Raw genomic sequence first — 19,944 nt, 5'->3', positions numbered from 1 at the left:
TTCTGGGCGAAGCACGTGGGCCATGAGTCTATCGCGCCTCCCTACCTGATCTGTGAATAAGTTGTGAAACTCTCCACCCTTAGCGTTTATTGGCGAATATTCTGTCCACGGATCAATATTTTTGCACTGAATGCGATTGTGTTGCCATAAAATATCTTCGTATCGCATACTACACAGAGATTGTTCACTTGTTGAGTGTTATTGTGAGCATTTATGGCTCATAAGGGTAATTTAGGGTGTGGCGTTTTGAATTCTATTGACTAACAATAATAATAACATTATTATTGTTCTTAAAGGTTTCTAAGATTAAGGTAGGTTTCCATCGAGTATTTAAGTAGTATTCTGGCCTTCTGCGTTCCCTTCATTGAAATCCCTTCTTAAAATCTCATTAAGGCGCTCTTTCAGTTTATCCAATTTACAAATTATCCTCATATTATACAAATAACAGCGCCATAGCAATTTGTTTATAACTGTTAATACTTACCTTAGAGAGGAATTTGAGTAAAAGTGAAAATAAAAACATTGCCCTTTAAATCAATGCTATTATTGCAGAATTTTATTCCACCCTCAATATCTAAATTCACGAATGATTGAGTGAAGTAAATTTTTAAATTCAATGATTTTTACCCTTACCTTTACCTTTTTACCCTCAGAATTGCTTCAGGCTATTTAGCTCTTGACTAGCAGTTATTTTGATTTTTTTATGAATCAATAATTAATAATTTTATAAAATTCGAAGAATCAAGCAAGATGGAGTGGAATTGATTAATAATGAAACACTGACTTGCAATTTTCCACAAAAATTAAATTTAATACGACTCGAGTTTCGATGTTACTACATCATTTAAAATCATTGTACCTTGAAAATGATGTAGTAACATCGAAACTCGAGTCGAATTAAATTTTATTTTTGTGGAAAATTGCATGTCAGTGTTTCATTAATTAATAATTTATTTTTCATAATATTTCAAACTTATCTTTGAAGGCAAATAAAACCCCATTTCGTGATTTTCGAAATTTAAAACTGTGGAGAAGTTAAACGCGTAATACTTTCATCTTTCACCCTTTCATCGCGAGTCATTTTCTCAACTCTTCCTATAGATATGGATATTTTTTTAGCAAGCGCTTTCCAGTATGGAGCTCACCGTTTCGCGTTCATCGTCTATTAATGAGCTGAATGAGCGTTTCTCTTGTGCGCTTTAAATTCGTTTCACGTGAAAACGGTGCAGGAATTTCACACGGGTTGAATTAATATTCCATTTGAAAAGAAAGGGTAACCTGATAGAACCAAAAATTTTCACTTGATTAATGCTCAGGGACGGATAAAAAAAACTTCGAGAAATATTAAACGAAGACAAGACAGGTTCATTTCGTGAGAACTTCGCCTTTGGAGTGGAAAAAAAGCTGTTTCCAATCTCAGCGGAAAAAGATGAGTTGGAACAGCGATCTGTCTGGACTCAATTCCAAATTCATCGAGCCGGACAATCCTTGAAATTACTCTTTGAAATGATTCAATTTTTTCCCGAAACTTTGCCGGCTACTCTCACCCGCACTTAAAAGTGGCTTACGTCTGCTTTTATGAAGGAGAGAAGCCGGAAATAGCAAGACAATAAAATGAAAATTTATCGAGTTCACCTCCTCTTTCTCCCAAAAGCCTCCCCTTTCATACCCCAAAAAAATCTGGCTCATTAAACAATATGCTCAGCATAAAATTAGTCGTATTTCAGTCAATGCTTACGATTAAAGTCTTACGTACGGTGATCATATCTATTAATATATATTAATGGAAAATAAAAATTGTACATTTCGTATGGTCATGTAGTACGTTGAATGAACGCGGGTTTCTTAACGTAAAGGAAACATTTCTATATTACGAAACCTTGGTGATTTCCATTAAACATTTATAGTGAACCTTGCCCTGCATATTATTTTTATTTTCCATCCTGGAAAAGTATCGCAAATTAAAGCCTAAAATTGTACGAAATAATTTATCCTTACCTGACGATTAAATTTGTAGCTGATTTGAATTCTGGGTCAAAGTTATCAAGCGTTTTTCCACTATTTTTTATACTTGAAATTAATCGAAAAATAAACTTGACTATATTTCATGAAAATTATGAAGTCTTATTCCAATTCCGTCGAATTGAGGAATGAATTAAATATTTCCATGCCAGTGATTTTTTGTTCAAGTTCAAGATGAATAAATGCTGATTAGTTTATTTTCAAAAGGAACCTATCAAAAGTCTGTTTATACTGAAATTCGGGCTGGAGGATTCAGCCTTGTTCAATGGTAATTGATTCTCTCAATAGGAAGGCTAAAATTTCGGTCAAAATATTATCTGAGTTCGTATTTCTTTAAGGCGCAGTTTACAGTATGCGTACGCAGAGATAAAATTTAAAAAATTGCCAGTTTCCTGGTCAATAACAGTTTTGTCTTCATAGCTAATCACAAAAGGAATCCTTGCGCCTCGCCGTGAGGACTTCTTCTATCTAAATAGGAGGATCTATCTTAATAAATTTCATTTTTAGAGAATGACTCAAAACAATGCTTGATTTCTAAAATTTTAGGTACTGGAACGCATACCCATACATTTAATGCACACATGATTTTCAAATATAAGTCACCTGGAGTGATACCTTACAATCACGCGTGCCCATGGTTTACGGTTAACCTTATTGGAGCGAATAACTCAACCGTAGTACCGGGAAGTTTGAAATTCCAGTGCAAACGCCGGTGCAGTACATTCTCTATGCAAATCCCGTGAACATCCCATTTTTTTAAACTTTAAGTATAAGTTACAATAAGGCATCATGTTTTACAAAATATAAAAAAACGATGACAGTTTTAAAACTTTTTATTTATGCACGGTACTCACAAATTGGCACAAATCGTATCAAATTTAGTTCAACCATTCGGTAGAAAAAAACTTACTTGAGTCGAACGTGAATCAGGAAAAACACTTACAAAGGGAAATTTTGTCATTATCTGTCTCCATAGCGCCGAATTATAATACACAATTTTCCCTTAGATGTGCTTTTTCTGGCATGTGTCGGCCGAAATTAAGCACCGCTCTAAAGCACTTTGAATGTTTTACCATTGACTGTGATTTTCACGACAGACGATCGATGAAATCATTGCCTCTAAATACCAAAGGAGTCACGCTGCATCTATTCGCTCGGTATTTGAGTTTAAAACGTTTGAAACTCCAGTGGCCGTTGTCGGCATCGAAGCGAGATGCCTCAGCGCTGATTCTCTGTTTGATTTCGGCACTCCACTTTGAGCCGACCGAGGCTCGTGTGGCTTTGTCTGCTACAGGTTTTATCTTTTAAATCCTTTTAAGCCAGCCGCCCAGACGTAGGGCAGTTTCGGCTGTCGAATGGAGGCGAGTTGCGGTACGTGTGAAGATAGGTTGGCTCACATGTAACGCGATCACGGTGCATCAGTGACTGGGCATCGGTAAATGAAGATTGCTAACATTTAGTGTAAAATCAATGAGGCAACTAAACGTTCCCTTTGAATAAGTGTATGAGATCGGCATGAACAGGTGGCTTATTTCCATGTTAAGCAACATGGACTATGTTGGCGGTTTAAAGAAAAACTGTTTTCAATTGCTCATTATTAACGACCTATCTATTTCACGGCCCCTCTGTACATGGTACAATTCCTCTCTTTTAAATTTTCAAGCCAAATGTCGTTCACACCATTGAATTAATTACGTAAGTAAATCGACCGCAATTTCCTTAAGCTCCTTTAAACTCTGATACCACCCGCACAATTCAACGAATACATACCCTTCTTCACAAAGAGGTTTTTTACGACAATGACTGCCATTAATATGTTATCACAAGGATCAAAACTTGAAATTCCCCCAATGATGCCGTAATAATCGACGCTGCTGTCGCATATGTTAGATAGATTTACAAAATACTTCCATCTCAAAATTGCTTATTTTTGAGGCCTACTGAGGCTGAGTAGATATTATTTTCTTCAAATATGGAATACAATTTTGGCAATGATCATAATGCTTTATCTCGGCATTAGCCTACTCGTGCAAGTTTTCGTGCTATATTACCTCTTTCATTTCTTTAAAAAAACCAATTCGCTATGCAATAAATTTTCTGCATTCCAAAACTTTTGTGCAATAATTGATAATTCCTTCAGCAAAAGTAGTGGAAGTATTCCTTTTATTGAAAAAATCTCAGTTAACTTAATTTGATCCAAGAAAGCTTTATTTATCAACATTATTCGACGTGTTTCTTCCTTCTCCTTCCTTTGACCATTGTTAATTTTTTCTTTGGAAAGATTTGTAGCATTTTTTCCAAACGTTCATTATTTGACTTAAGAGCACTTCTAATTCCCGTATTCTACCATCGCTAACACTAATTTGCCTTTTCCAGAAGACTCGCATTGGCAGGTATCATAATCTATAGAAAATATTAGGGATTAAAAAAAATTTGAAATGCAGGCAAGCATTGGCAAGTTTATTATACCTTAAGTTATAGACGAGTAATTCCTCGCGAAAAAAAACCGGTCTAGGGATAGTATTGCCTCCTCTTAATAAAGTCGAGGGTATTGACCGTATGAACTCATCGGAATAGACCCGTTTTATCATTGTACGGCGGTCTTGCATACGCGCCCAGATCCAAAGGGCCCGCAGGTTGAGCTTCAGGGACCTTCACAGAGGATCCTAAATCCAGGCCCGTTGGCCGTGTATGGCACGCCAGTGGTCACGAGGAAATCCGGGCGAAATAAAAAGCGTCGGACGACTGTGAGTGCGGGTGAAAGAGGAAAGGCGCCGCCGATGGAGGTTTGATATGGTCGTTGGCCGTTTAATGGAGCCCGAGCGAGCAGAGCGTTGCGGTCGTACCATTAAGTGAAAGCGGCGATCGGCGGGAGCCATTAGCGCACCCTGCTATCTGCCCGTTCTCTCCGTCGTTATCTGCCCATCGCTTGCTTGCCCACCCTCCCTTCATGGGCGTGTGAAATTCCCCCTTCTTCCAACCCCCTGTTGTGGGTATGGCTGGTAGCAGCTAGCAGGGTCACCGCCATTAAGAGTGATTAGCCGCTCGCGTCCATCGAATGTAGTGCTTATGGTACACCTATTAAAGTAGGTACCTTGCGTACAACTAAAATAATCAGGCTGTTATCGTCATCGATCATGGGTAAAACATATAATTTTGAAGGATTCATTGGAGTTCGGTTTGGTGGAAGCACGTCCTTAAAATGATTACGACTGTCATAACGTGGAGTGTAATTTTTTTAGGTTCTTATAATGATAAACTGAGCATAATTGAGTAAAATTGTAAAATTCCCCTTTCTACCTTCTGTTGTGGGTAGGGCTGTCAGCTGCAAGTAGGGTCGCCGCCATTAAAGAGTGATTAGCCGCTCGAGCCCATCGATTAGCGTTCACCTATAAAAGTAGGTACTTTGCGAAAAACTAAAAATAAGCAGGTAACTATAATCAGTCTTGGGTAATTCATAGTATATCATGTATTAGATTGGTAATTTTAATAGGATTCATTTGAATTCAGTTTCGTGAAAGCATGTCCGTAAAATAATTACGACTGTTATAATGATAGACTCTTCTATTGATAAACTGAGAATAATTGAGTACTTAGAGAAAACAAAAAAATTCTCATCTATTCAACTACGAGATTCTGAAACGACCATCCTTTATTTTTATAACTCGCTATTAAGTTCCAACTGCGCCACCAACAATCACAACCATATGTGATTACGAATGGAAAACAAATAGGTTTTTCATTCCATGGAAAGTATTGAATAGGTCGTTTTGGTATTTGATAATTACGTTAAGGTTTTAAACCTTTATGGTTTTTACGTATCATATATATTACCATATTTTAAAAACCATCAGTTATGCATGTGCAATGTTACAAGGAGGCCGTACATAAAGATGCCTCACTTTGACATGTTTTTCTGAAGAGAAGTACAATAATCATTTTTTAAATTACTTAGATGCCTTTTCCAATTTTTCCCTAATCCATGAATACCATCTATTTCTTTTTCAACATGAATTGTAAGCGTTACTATGTACTACTAATATTTAATTTTCAGTTAACATCAGCGTCAGTATGGCATTATTTTGTCACGTAATTTAATGCTATCATAAGGAAAATTTTATAATATCAATAGCATTTATTTATTTCTCTTTTCTTTTATCTAATGCCAAAATTATTTATACTCACCTCTTATTACATTATTAATCAATATTTATTTCAATGTTTCCAAAGTTTCATCTTGTATTTTTCCATAATATTTTGTTTTTAATGTATTTTCTTTGTGTGAATAAAAATATCTTTAAGCTTCTTCATGTGGCGTACCTACTTGTAACACCACACTTCGTATTGTCTATGTATAAGTATCTTTGAAAAAATAAAAATATCGAAAATCCTCTCGGATTCGATGAATCAATTTCAAAAAAATAAGACAGCATATGGGAAACTACGTTAATTACATATGAAATATGGCTTATACGAAACCATGGAAACCCTTATACCCGGGCTTGTAAGTTTCCATGGAATAGATATTGGGGTCCAACTCTTGGATTAGAAATATTGCCTCTGGAGAAGGGCATCCTCATTAGAGGTTCAAACTATGTTCTCTCAGTGCTTTATTCTGTAATGGATTGAGCCTCCCATCGTTCATTGTCGGGGTAATGATTTCGGAATGGCTATGGTATAATTCATCAGTTATCCTCTGCAGCCACCTTTTTCGAGGATTTAACGCACAAATGCACAAATATTAAAGTAAAGGATTCCCCAGTCAGGGACTAAATGTGCTTATTACCTCTCTGCATTTTTAATAATATGGTTAATAATACAATTATTAAGTCACCACTCGTCTTGCGACTCGCTGACAGCAAGCTGATCCGAATTTCATTGGAAAATAATCTCGTAGTAGTAGTATTTTGTGTTAGGGTTCCTCGACAACTAAGGTCATTTGCACCGAAAAATAATCTCTAATTAGGGACTGAAAGTTCTCTTGATGGCCCGAAATTTACATTTGAGATGATATGATCCAACAAATTCATTACTTTTGTATGCTATTCTTCACGAGTATAATAATTATTCCAACGAAATTATCCTATTGAAAACATTGAAAAGAAATGGATTGCTATTAACCCATAGCCGTATTGCAGGCATTTTTGAAAAGTGGTTAAAAAAAACGCTCTTGAGTATTAGCAAAAAAAATAAACAAATTTCCAATGGCTGGACTGAGGCCTCTTCTGTGCATTCCCCTTTGATTTCTATTTCAAGTCATACTAACTTATGCAGCGGTCAATAACTAGTGGAGCTCCCATGGCAGGCCGTGTTGCTTAGTTATTATCACCCTCCATTGACGTCCAGTTCATGTTCTGACATTCAACGAACTACACAGCTTCAGATATATAGTTAAATATGAGATGGACGAGGAAGTGCTAAGAACAGTGGAATAAAAGAGAAGTCTTCAAAAAACCTTAAGCAGCTTAACGGAGCAACTTAGCTGGCCAAATTATGACCCATGATGTCCTGATGAAGACAATCGTAGAAGGACTAGTGGAAGGGAAGAAGAGCAATGGACGGCCCTGAATGAGTCTCATAGGACAGGCTATAAACGATGTAAAAGAGAAGGAATACGTCGCTATGAAAAGACTAGCTAATAGGAGAGAGGAATGGACAGCTGTGTCAAACCAATCTTAGGATTTTCGACTAATGATGCGATAAATTCGTAAGTAATTCGTAGCTTTGCGCTATTAATTATCTCTTAAAATTTACAACTACCCAATTCCCAATTGCGCCGTTTATTGTTGAAGATTTGCTGTGGTGATAAATTCCTTTTAAATTAATAGTTTATAGGAGCCTATGTACGTATGGATAGGTAGGATACGTATATGAAACCAGCCCGATATCAAATCAGCTGTAACCCAGTGGAAATATAGTATGCTTTAACTGCATCCGTCGCTGTGTGTCGACTCGGCGGATAACCGTTAGGCTTGCATACAGGCAATAAATACATCGACGTGCTTCCTCTAAATGGGGTCGACAAATTTACCGCAGGGCGTCTCCGTGACGATAAGTTAGCGAAATAAAAATTTGCGAGCACGAAGAGGACAGTCGTCACGAGTGGAATTACAAAAAAAAAGATATTCTTTTTTTTCTGCTAGACTAGGTGAGAAATAATTTCGACTTTTCCACTTGTCGTGGTGGAGAAAAGAGTTTAAATTAGACCCTAGGTCTGAAATTAATTATGCGTGTGGTCGTTTTCAAGTGCGGCATGGGGAACTTGTGTTAAAAATGTGTCTCATTAAAATATGTTAGAATATTCATGGAGCACGTGTCATCAGGGAAGCGACAGGGTAGACATCGTCCCTTGGGAGCGTTGAATTAAAAAACAGTTGGTGGACAAAAACCGGGTCAAGTCTGAATAAACAAATGAAGGCGGGTCAATGAGGGTATTGCCAGAGAGGTGTTGCCTCAGAGTAAACAACATAGGGCGCTGGGTGCGCTGAGGTTGAATGCTGAAGCCAAAATTTAAGCTACTTGACAAATATACCGATGCTGTCGGGACAAAGAGAAAAGTTGGGAAATGAAGCGTGATAATTTGAATATTGTATAAGGATTCTGGTTTATCTTTGTGATCTTAAGATGCATAAAAAAATCCCTTTGTACTTTCCACCCTGAATATTAATTAGCACCAACCTTGGCTTAGGTACTGTTCTTCTTGTATCTTTGATAATCTTACCTAGTATTTCAAAATTAATATATGAGTTTTAACACTTTATAATATGCATTTCACTAAACTTTCAGCTATAAATGATACATCAATTGAAAGAGCAAACTCAAACAGTTTTGTTTTTTTGGCAAACAATGCCCATGTGCACCCAATGTTTCCGTCGCCATCCGTTAGAGAGCGCAAGTAACAAAGATGGCGACTAGTGTACACAAGGGGACTGCATAGAGGAGACCAAATTCCATCCAATAGAAGGCTTATTGCTGTTGCCACCTCGGTCGCATTTTAATCGGCTTACAAAACTGTCCGCAGCGCTGTGATGAGTGCAATACGATCCACTTTTTTCCCAATATTTTGCAGTTTAATATTTGTAATAACGTCATCATGCGTGTAATTTTCGGTTGACACCCCTAATTATACATTATTTCTCAGTAAAACTCGGATCAATTTGTCCGTCAGCGACGCCAGTGGCGACTTTTATAATCACATTAATATGCGCGGTGGGTGACAACACTAGAGGCGACTTGAGGATCCTCCTTCGGAATATTTGTGAGTGAACAGAAAGTTTTTTTTGTGTTTTACATTTTTCAAAGACGGAATCTGTAGTTACTATGCAACGTGCGTTTCGTATTAAGTTAGGTTGTGATCCTCCCGGTGATAATAATGTCCGTGCCTCCATATTATCTGACATTTCCGGTTTAAAAAAAGGATTTAAGCAGCTGTTGCAACTTTTATTCGAGAGAGTCATCGATGCTTTGGAAGAGCTCACACATTGTCATGACATGTTGTGAAAAATTGTGCCCACATTGAATACGTATAGGCTTTTATGTAAAGCTGTTTGAATTTATTTTTAATCATTTGATGTATGAGATATAACTGTAAGTTTGGTGCATTAGAAAGCGTTTAAACCCCGCTATTCATTTTAAAACACCAGGTATAATAGTATTTGAAACCATGGAAGACGTTGATGAATATTCAGTGTGGAACATACAAAGGGAATTTTATTCCCTTAGAGACATCAGATTTCATATCAATCCCACCGCCTTTTCATCTTTATGAGGACATCTTATTCACTCGAACTAAACAAACTCTGCGCTTGCATTCTAAAAATCCTGTTAAAGAAATCAGCCAACAGTCCGAACAGTCATCTTTCGAATGTAAAGGTTGGTGGTTTGGATGGGGGATCAAGTAATTAGGTAGGTTTCCTTTTCATTTTTGTTTGCATCTGCAGAAGCTAACTAGTATTCTAAGGCTTCTATTCTTCTCCATCCTCTCTGTCTGAGGGTGGATTGCTGTTGATGAATCGAAGGAGCAGCGAAAGAATTCATATCGTAAGAAAATAATAATTTTTTACACCTTCCAAAAATGAAACTGTCCCAAAAACTTTCTTTGGCTTCAAAGCCACTATTAGCTGCTTGCAACAGAATTATTTGTTATTTCACAATCTTATGAACCAATATCCAAGTCGGAGCCTTCATACCATTTTCTAAAACTGTGTATCGAAGCTATTCGTCAACAAATTGTTTTATAATATTGGAATATTGCAAAGCATTTCGTTGTACCTGATGCAACAGTGCGAATAAGTCGACCTAATAACAAATATATACTTTCAGTTGATTTTATTTTTTGATAGCAAAAGAAAATAATGGAATTAGTTGCATCTCACGGTATTTAGATTCAATGAATACAATTAGATGAAGTGTGATGATTCATTGGTTAGATAGCTGGGTTGCTCATCGAAGGGTCTTCGGTTCAAATCTCGGGCTACGCCATCGGGCATTCCAAATGAAAACCCTTAAAGTGCAGGGTGGCACCGAAAAGAAACGGCCCTGTATGCCTGAGGTTCACACGCCTGTTGCTCATTCTGGTGGATTTCACCTATCCAAACCAGCTTATATTTCATTAATTTGTCCGTTCATGATCAGATAACAATCGCGCACTTTCCAGATGTCTTTTCCAAACGTCAAAAAGATTAAATATCTTACAAAATAATTAACATCTGTCTTCATCCAAACTCGAATAAGTATCTTATAAGTCATAGGAATTGTTTAAAACAATTGAATGAAGTATACCACCTGAATTTTTATAATTTCCTTTCGTCTTTCCTAAAATGGAACTTGTAAAGTAGTGAATGTATTTAGTCGATTTAATCTATGCTTTTTCTCCTTCTCCGTTTCTTCGGTAATTAAATTGTATATAATTCCATCGGCTCCATATCTAATAAAATAAATTTTTTTATTTAATGCGTATTACACATTCAGAGCTCAAGGCAATGATATAGAAGGCCTTAAATCGCATCTAGGAATAGGCAAAGCCATTAGGTGTAATCACTACGCTCCGCCGAAAAGACCCTCTTCTCCCGCGAATCTAACTTTATGAAACCACAGCAAACACGCCATTCGCCTCGAAGCCATTAATTCCTTTGGTGTAACTCCTCTTTGTCACACGGTAGGCAATTCAATTGAGAACCTTGATAATTCAGGGCTTTCTATTGAGACCAGATTGAATGCAATGGGATGCATGAACGTTAAATAATGATAGTAATAGCATTTGCAATAAACGTTACATTAGTTCGCTCCCTTACAAGCTCCTTCTTTGCCACTGTTTCAGGGAAATTATCTTGTAAGAAATGACTGAGCTGTATTTCTATGTCTATTCTCCTTTGTAAAAGTTTTAAATAATGACATTATCTATACATATATCCTTTCTAGCCATTTTAGTCATAGCTCATACTGTAGAAACTCATGAAGTTTGGATAACGTTTTTGTGTTTTTCATAGGGAGGTGTTCTTCCCCCTATTTAATTGAACTAAACTAATTGTATGTTTCTTTTTATTCTTTGTTATGCCGGAATTTATGAACGTTTAGAACCTCATTACGCAGCCCCTTCCAGGAGTGGAAATCCTTCAGCTTTCGGAGTTTTGAGTGACGTAAAGAGATAAGATTCAAGTCGTATTCGATTTTCGTGCCTCCATTCCTTAGTGACCAAAACAAACTCGTAGCAGGCGTCTCAATGCGCATTTAGGTGCCATTGTACATTGTCCTTGTATGGACGAGAAGACAGTAAGTGGGTGGTTATCTTTCAGGAAGGGCGAGTTGCTTGCACAAGGGTGAAGCGTCATTTTTCGAATTGTTTTTCTCGAACAATGTCCTGAATCCGAAAATAATCATTTTTTGTGGCGTTGAGCAAATTTACCAAAAACCGGAAAAACCAAAGGAATAATTTTTTAAAATAAAAAGTAGTCTTGTGGGTGCGAAAAATATTCGTAATTTCATACCAAATACATTGATGCAACTCTTTTATAAATCAGATGTAAAAAAATCTCAATATCATTTATTATGATTCGGGATTCCTTTTTGGAATGAGCTGATCAAAAATGCAGGAGAGATTGCTTTAATCCAATAATCGATATGTCCTTAAAAAGAGATACACCTAATGACTTTGAGGAGGACACTATAAATCTTAATCACTAAACTAAGAGAGCAGAAAAGTGTAAAGATTTTAGGGCCATAAGCTTGACGATTCATGCGATACTGACGAAAATCAGATACAGGATAAAAGAAAGAAAAGAAAAATAATTCCTGAATGTAGTCCAGTTCGGATACAGGAAAAGCAAGGGTACAAGAGAAGCAATTATGGCTTCAATGCTGCTCACATAGAAGAAAATGGGGAAGAATAAATCGACTGCCATAGCATTCGTGGCCTTGGAGAAGGCTTTCGATAACGCGGAATGGAATTCTGTTGTATTTCGTTAATATTCTTATTATTTGATATTTTAAGAAGCCATACAGATACAACCATTACAAGAACTTAATCAACAACAACAACAATATTTTACCGTGACATGGTAACCTATAAACAAATGAGAAACATTAAACATATGAGAAATTGCACTCTCTAACACTCCTCCTCAATTTCTCATTCATCTCTACCCTTATCTTTTAATTTTATTCATTTAACACAATATACAACTTTCAGTCATTAACCTTCAGCCAGACCAAGTTCTGCTCTGTGTTTTGAAAATGATGTATATGGTAACCCTTTGGTGAAAATGTCTGCTACTTGACAATCAGTAGGTATATATTGAACATCTAACAACTTCTTATTAACTAATTCTCTTACAAAATTATATTTTACATCAATATGCTTCATTCTCTTTTGATCCCATTTTGACAAAGAATTAATACAAGCTTGATTATCCTCATATAAAACAATTGGATGTTTCACCTGAATTTTCAATTCAACTAGTAAATTATACAACCAAAGCAGTTCTGCAGTAGCTGAAGCTAGGGCATAAAACTCAGCTTCAGTAGATGAAAGTGCAACTGTGCGCTGTTTTCTTGAAGCCCAAACAACTGCATCTCCATAAAGTTTGAAAACATAGCCTGACACAGACTTTCTATCATTATGATTAGCATAGTCTGCATCAGCATATCCAACAACATTGCTATCATTAAGACCTTTGAAGAACAACCCATAGTTCTTAGTTCCTTTTAAATAACACAGAACTCTTTTTAAACCAGTCCAAAGAGCTTTAGTAGGTTTGGTCTGATATTGACCATAAAAACTAATTGATGCCGAAATATCTGGCCTTGTTGCTACACATGCATACATAAGTCCTCCTATCAACTCTCTATATCTATTATGTTGAATTGGTTCTGATTGAACATCACAGAATTTGCCAGATGCTAAAGGAGTATCTCTTGGATTTGCTGTAACCATATTAAATCTCTCAAGTAATTTTTCAATATATTTAGTTTGACTTAGAAACATACTTCCCTCTCTTCTTTCTATCTTTATACCCAAGAAATAGTTTAATTCACCAAGATCTCTCATTTGAAATTCTTCTCTTAATTTTCTTACAGTACTCTCAATTGACGCCTTTTCATTACTGGCGACAATTATGTCATCTACATACAACAAAATATAGTCAATAGTAGAGCTTAGACATCTTACATACAAACATTTGTCACTTACACACTGCTTATAGTTAAGTTTGGTTATAAACTCATGAAATCTAAAGTTCCACTCCATAGGAGCCTGTTTAAGTCCATACAATGTTTTCTTTAACTTACAAACCAAGCCTTCTTTAACTTTCAAACCTTCAGGGGGTATCATATATATATCTTCTTTCAACTCTCCATTTAAAAAGGCGTTCTTTACGTCCAATTGATAGGAATACATATTTTTGTGATTAATTACACTTAACAGAGCTCTAAGTGATGACAATCTTGCTACAGGTGCATATGTCTCTGTATAATCTATACCTTGTTTTTGTGAACATCCCTTTGCCACTAACCTAGCTTTATATCTAATTATTTCTCCATTACCATCTCTTTTTAGAGCAAAAACCCACTTGCATTTAATCGGTTTTCTATCAGGTGGACAGTGAACTAATTCCCAAGTTTTAGTTTTCTGAAGTGCATTCATTTCCTCCTGAACAGCCCTCATCCATTCCTTTTTATCACTCCTGCCTTCTATCTCATCAAAAGTTTCAGGAACACTCTCAGAAAAAGCTATTGCATTTAAAACTAAATTAGAATTTTCTTCAATTGCGTGAGTTAGAGGTTTAGTGTTTTCATCAGTAAGAAAATGAGTCAACAAGCAGTGATCTATTTTATCTTGATCCTCTCTCTGAATCAAGTCATTATAAGCTAATGTCACATAACCTCTAAGATAAGTAGGTCTTTTTACTACTCTTGTGCTCCTCCTCAATCCTTGATCTTCTTCCACATTTTCAGTTTTACTACCGCTATCTTCTACATTTTCATTCTTACTCTCACTCCAGAGTTCTACATAATTTTCCGCATCAAATTTAGTCTTATTTTCATTAAATATAACATCACTGATATGTCCAAGTCTCCTGTGCCATAAATCATCAGAAATAGTAGCATTATAACACTGACCCGTTAGATTCAACTCTAATTTATACAGACTACCATCCCTTGTACCAACCCCTACAACTCTATTATGTTTCTTATTAACTATTGTAAATTCACCATCATCAATGAACATTTTATTACCTTTGTCTTCAAGTTTAGAAATAGAAAGCAAATTACACTTCAATTGGTCAACCATCAAAACATCTAAGAAATTAATATTTATAGTCTTACCATTTACTAGTGTGGAAGCATGAATGTCACATATCTTTTCAGCAATTATAAAATCTCTGGTTCTAGCAATGAGTATTTTTACTGGTTTTTCAAGAATTCTAATATTATTAGCTAGGGTATCAGTTCTCACCAAATGTTCAGACGCACCAGAGTCCATAACCCAGTCATCTTCGGATGCATTCTCCGTATCAGCTTCACCCTCAATATAGCATGCTTCAACTTCAGTTACAAAATTATAAGTTACTTCTTCAGTATTTAGTTCATTAGTTTGGTTATTTGAATTAGTATTAACTCTCATATTTGTAAGATGAGCTTGATGACTACCTCTATTATTATTATTCATACCACCTCGGCTGCGATAGCTGTTTGAATTCCGATCCTGATGGCCACCGCTGCACTGCTGATGCTGATTCTCACGGCCTCTCCGAAAAGTACAGCATCCCTCACGTCCACTGCGTCCTTGATGCTGTTGATAGGCACCACCTCCTGGTCGGAAGCAGTCAGCAATCTTGTGTCCAACAATTCCACAATTATTGCATGGGAATCGGAAAATTGGCTTTGGTGAAGTCATACCTCTTCTTCCTCTGAAACCAGCAAACGCCGTTGGCTGGAAATTCACATTGTTCAGTCTCTTCTTTCTGTCATGGCCTTCCTCATATTCTTCTATTTGCTGTCTCACTATTTCCATATTTAAATCTTGAGTTGCAGCAACAGTTCGTAATGAAGTTACTACACTGTCATATTCACTTGGCATAGTAATGAGAAAATGGATAATCTGTTGCCTTAGATCATACTTGGTTCCCGCTTCATAAAGTTCACGAACAGTCTTATCGAATTCTGTGCAAAATTTCTCAAAAGTGTTTTGGTTAGGCAAATATCTTAGATTTTGAAATTTCTTGGTGAGACTAATTACACTCGCCATGGACCTTTTCTCGTATCTATTTTTCAGTGCAATCCACATTTCGTGAGCAGTGACGAAACCTTTAACTATTTCCAACAGCTCCATTTTAATTCTTTCAGCGATATATCTCTTCGTTCTCTTATTATCTCTCTCATATTCTTCCAATTTCACTTCTCTTAATTTCTTCGCTGCTGTGGTTTCACCGTCTGGGGCAGTTGCGTAAGGCGCTATTATTTCTGAATACGGCTTCTCTATTATATATCTTACGTTCTTTTCGTCCAGTATTAATTCCATTAAGAATTTCCAACTATCGTAATTCTTCCCGTCAAATTGTTGCATCTTAAATCTGTCTTCTTCTTCCATTTTTAAGGTCTCCAGTCAAACCGAATAATCTATGTTCACTATCTTCAATATTCCACAAAACGCACGAGACACCGCGGCCAGGTACTGAGTTAAGCAGATCCACATAAAACTTTTCTTCTTTTATATCGTGACTGGGCCCGTAACCTGTTGTATTTCGTTAATATTCTTATTATTTTATATTTTAAGAAGCCATACAGATACAACCATTACAAGAACTTAATCAACAACAACAACAATATTTTACCGTGACATGGTAACCTATAAACAAATGAGAAACATTAAACATATGAGAAATTGCACTCTCTAACAAATTCGATGTATAGAATTATGATAGTAATTGGAATGGTCTACAATGGTCGCAAACTGTGCATAGTCTGTACAGAAAGCAAGTAGCTGTGATAAAATGTGGATCCATCTGTGCAGAGGCGAGAATGATGTGATGCGGAAGACAAGGATATGAACTGTCTCCTCTAATTTTTTGGGGTCCATATCCACATTTACTGCCGAGACATATAATGATTTAAGAAGATTTTGGCCAAAATATAAAAGCCAAAGGCCATGAATATGCATATGCAAATCATCAAAAAGAAGACAAAGATATTAGTACGCAGAATAGGAGAGGAGGCTAGTACATTAGCCTAGGAAAAAAAGGTGGAAGAGGTGAGAGATATGTTACTTTGGAAGCCGAATTAACAATGAACGTAATTGTCGGTAGAATAGCGCATGCGAAAAGGGCTTTCCTGGAATAGAAGAATCTTCTTACATCTGTGAATAGAAGCATAGAAGTAAGGAATCAATTCATCAGATTCCACATATGGAGAATATTTCTCAATGAGAAAAATTTCCCTCTGTAGACTTTATTGGGACACGAATGGGAGACCTCCATATTCTCAGCAATGCCGATTTGGTCTTAAGTGATATAAAAAAGTGAAAATGGGAGGGCAGCGTGATACCACAGGTAGTGGAAACCCTTGAGTGCGTACAATTGGATGGAAAAGGAGAAAAAATTATTCTCCAAAAAAGTCGTCATTAAGATTCGAACCGGAGACCTCCACTATCTTCATCTATTGTAGCTTCGCCACCGTGATTATAATCATAAAGATGGTTAAATGAAGGTAAAATAAAAAACTAACAAAAAGGGAGGACAGCGTGTTCACACCCTGGAGTCCGTCCATTAAAATTCGGCAGAGATTAAGCATGCTGCTCCGAGCCGCCACTTACCCCCCTGTCCTCTGGGACGCCAAGCCAAGGCCACTTGCCCTCGAACAATCACCGCGAAAAATATAAATACCGTTAGATCGCAACGGTCACCATGGCATTCCTTCTAGATAAATTTGAAAATATACGTGCATAACAAAACTAAAAATTGATAATGCCGAATATGCATATTCATTCAAGCTAAACAAATCTGGTTATTTAATTTCTAATCGGGATAGTGGTTATTATAATCATAATTGCATAACCGTTTCATTATTAGCCCCCGGGGCAATGCAATACATTCTCACACAGCAGTAAATTTATTGTTGATAGGCTTTGGTAAGCCATTGTCATGGAAACATCGTAACTCCCTCTACCCTTCTTGAACCTATTTGCTTACATCGGCTGGATCCTTTGGGCTAACTTCGTCACTGGATTTAGACACGACTGTCCTTGAAAGACTGCAAAAGGAACAAAAAAACAATAGAATGAAAATGTATTTCCATGCGGAAATATCAGAATGAGATGAGGAGCCAGAATCTTTTTTTTTTCAATTCTAAATTCACGCAATTTATCCGTTGTGTAATTTTGGTAAATAATGCCATTAGGTGATGCATTTGGGTAAACGTAATTGTTTTTATTGGTTTTTGATGAGATGCAAACACCCTTGACTACAGAACGGTCGCAATGCGTTTTGATCATTTTACCGTGTATAGATGGGTCAATGTGTTTTTCACTTTGACATTTCTCTGGATACCGATGGAACTAAATATTTTCTGAATTTTATGGAGATAAATAAGGATTTTAATGAGCTTACTTTTCGTTTTAGTAAAATCTAGTAAACGGATGAATTAAACATTTTATTTCTCCATTGTAGATTTTGGACGGAATACATTTTTGGCATTGCTGTCTTCTGTCTTTAAGGTGACATTTTTATTTTTTAAGTTTTATTTTTTAAATCCACGCTCTTTCTAGGTATCAGTCATAATTTGGTTGTTGATTACGTCTGAAAGCAACATCGTTTTTGCCTGAGCGAAGTTTTTTATTAGAAATAAATAGACAGCTGAATAGCGGTGTTGAGATTACAAGCAAAGAAGTAAGGAAACAAGTCATCAGATATTACATATGGAGAATGTTTCTCTATTGAAGTGGGGCTTGGACGTTGACAGCAGCAGAGAAATCAAGAGTTCAAGCATTCGCAATGTGGTACTACCGAAGAATGATGAAGATAAAATGGATCTACCGAGTTAGAAATGAGGAAGTGCTAAGAAGAGTGGATTAGAAGAGAAGTCTTCTAAAAACCCTGACGAAAAGTTGGGACAACTTAGTTGTCCACATTATGAGGCATGACAGTCTGATAAAAACAGTAGTCGAAGGGCAGGGCGAAGGACGGCCTCGAGTAAGCTACATAGGACTGGTTATGAAGGATGTAAAAGAGAGGAAATACTTCACTGTGAAAAGGATAGCGGATAGGATAGCGGAATGGAGAGCTGCGTCCAATCAATCCCAGGATTGTAAACTTGTGATGATTTGTATAGTTCTTGAAAGAAATGTATCCGACTTCTCGGCCTTTTCACCAGAAATACCGATACGATTGCGACTACTCCTTCCATACATCTGCAATCAATTTCTGTATTACTTTTTGTAGGTTGCATATCTTTGTGCTTGTGAGTATTCGGATCAAATTATTTTTGTTTATTAATTAATAAAGGAGGCAAATAATAATTATGAATTAACACAACTCAGTTTGATTCACAACTGTTAGGTTCAGAGCAAGGATGATAGAGATGTTTGGTTATGTAAGTGAGAGACGTTTCTAGCGAAAATTCATTCAATTGAAGATGATTTAGTCATACGGTTCAATCAAAGACATAACTACCTTTGTGGAGTTAGGAGCTTCCTATTTTGCATCTACTGTTTCGTGAAACACTGAATTAGGAACTAAGCGAGGTGAGGTTGAATGGATAGAATATACGAGGGAGATAAATGGGTGGCTGGGCTGTGGGACGACAGAGAGAAAATCCTGTGAGGCTGGAGAAAGTGTCAGAGGTGACGATGCGGTGACAGCGGGGGTTTGAAAGATATGACTGAGGAGCAGAGATGAGTTAGAGGAGGTAAATGTGGATAAGTAGCAGAGAGTGGGATAGTGCTCGCATGTATAAAGACACATTAAGGAGGAGACACAATAACGCTAATTTCGGAGATTTTGTCACCCTTCGATAATAGCGGCCGGCCTCGGTGGCGGCGGGGTAACTTCCTCGCCTGCCAAACAAGAGGTCGAAGGTTCGAGTCCCGCCTGGGTAGGCTCTCCTGTCCAGGGCATGGTTGTTCGTGAACGTTTACTTGTTGAATACCCCGATGTGAAATGGCCAAAACGAGTTGTATTCGGTGGTTTGAGAATAAAATAAATAAATACCAACGAGGCGTTCGGTAGATAAGGAAAAAGTACAAGCCGTATGCCTAAAAAAATATTTTTATTTCATTTCTTTACTTTCCCATTTATTTTATTCAGAATAAAAATCATCATAAATTTCATCATAATAAATCAAATAAACCCCTCTTCATAAACAATATTTATCCCTGCATTAGACGAGCATCATTTCGCTACACGTGAAGGCGCGTGAGCCACTTTTATGCCA

Source organism: Ischnura elegans, chromosome 4 (genome assembly GCF_921293095.1).
Source record: "Ischnura elegans chromosome 4, ioIscEleg1.1, whole genome shotgun sequence".
In the NCBI taxonomy this organism is placed as follows: domain Eukaryota; kingdom Metazoa; phylum Arthropoda; class Insecta; order Odonata; family Coenagrionidae; genus Ischnura; species Ischnura elegans.
Note: the sequence above shows the minus strand (reverse complement) of the source record.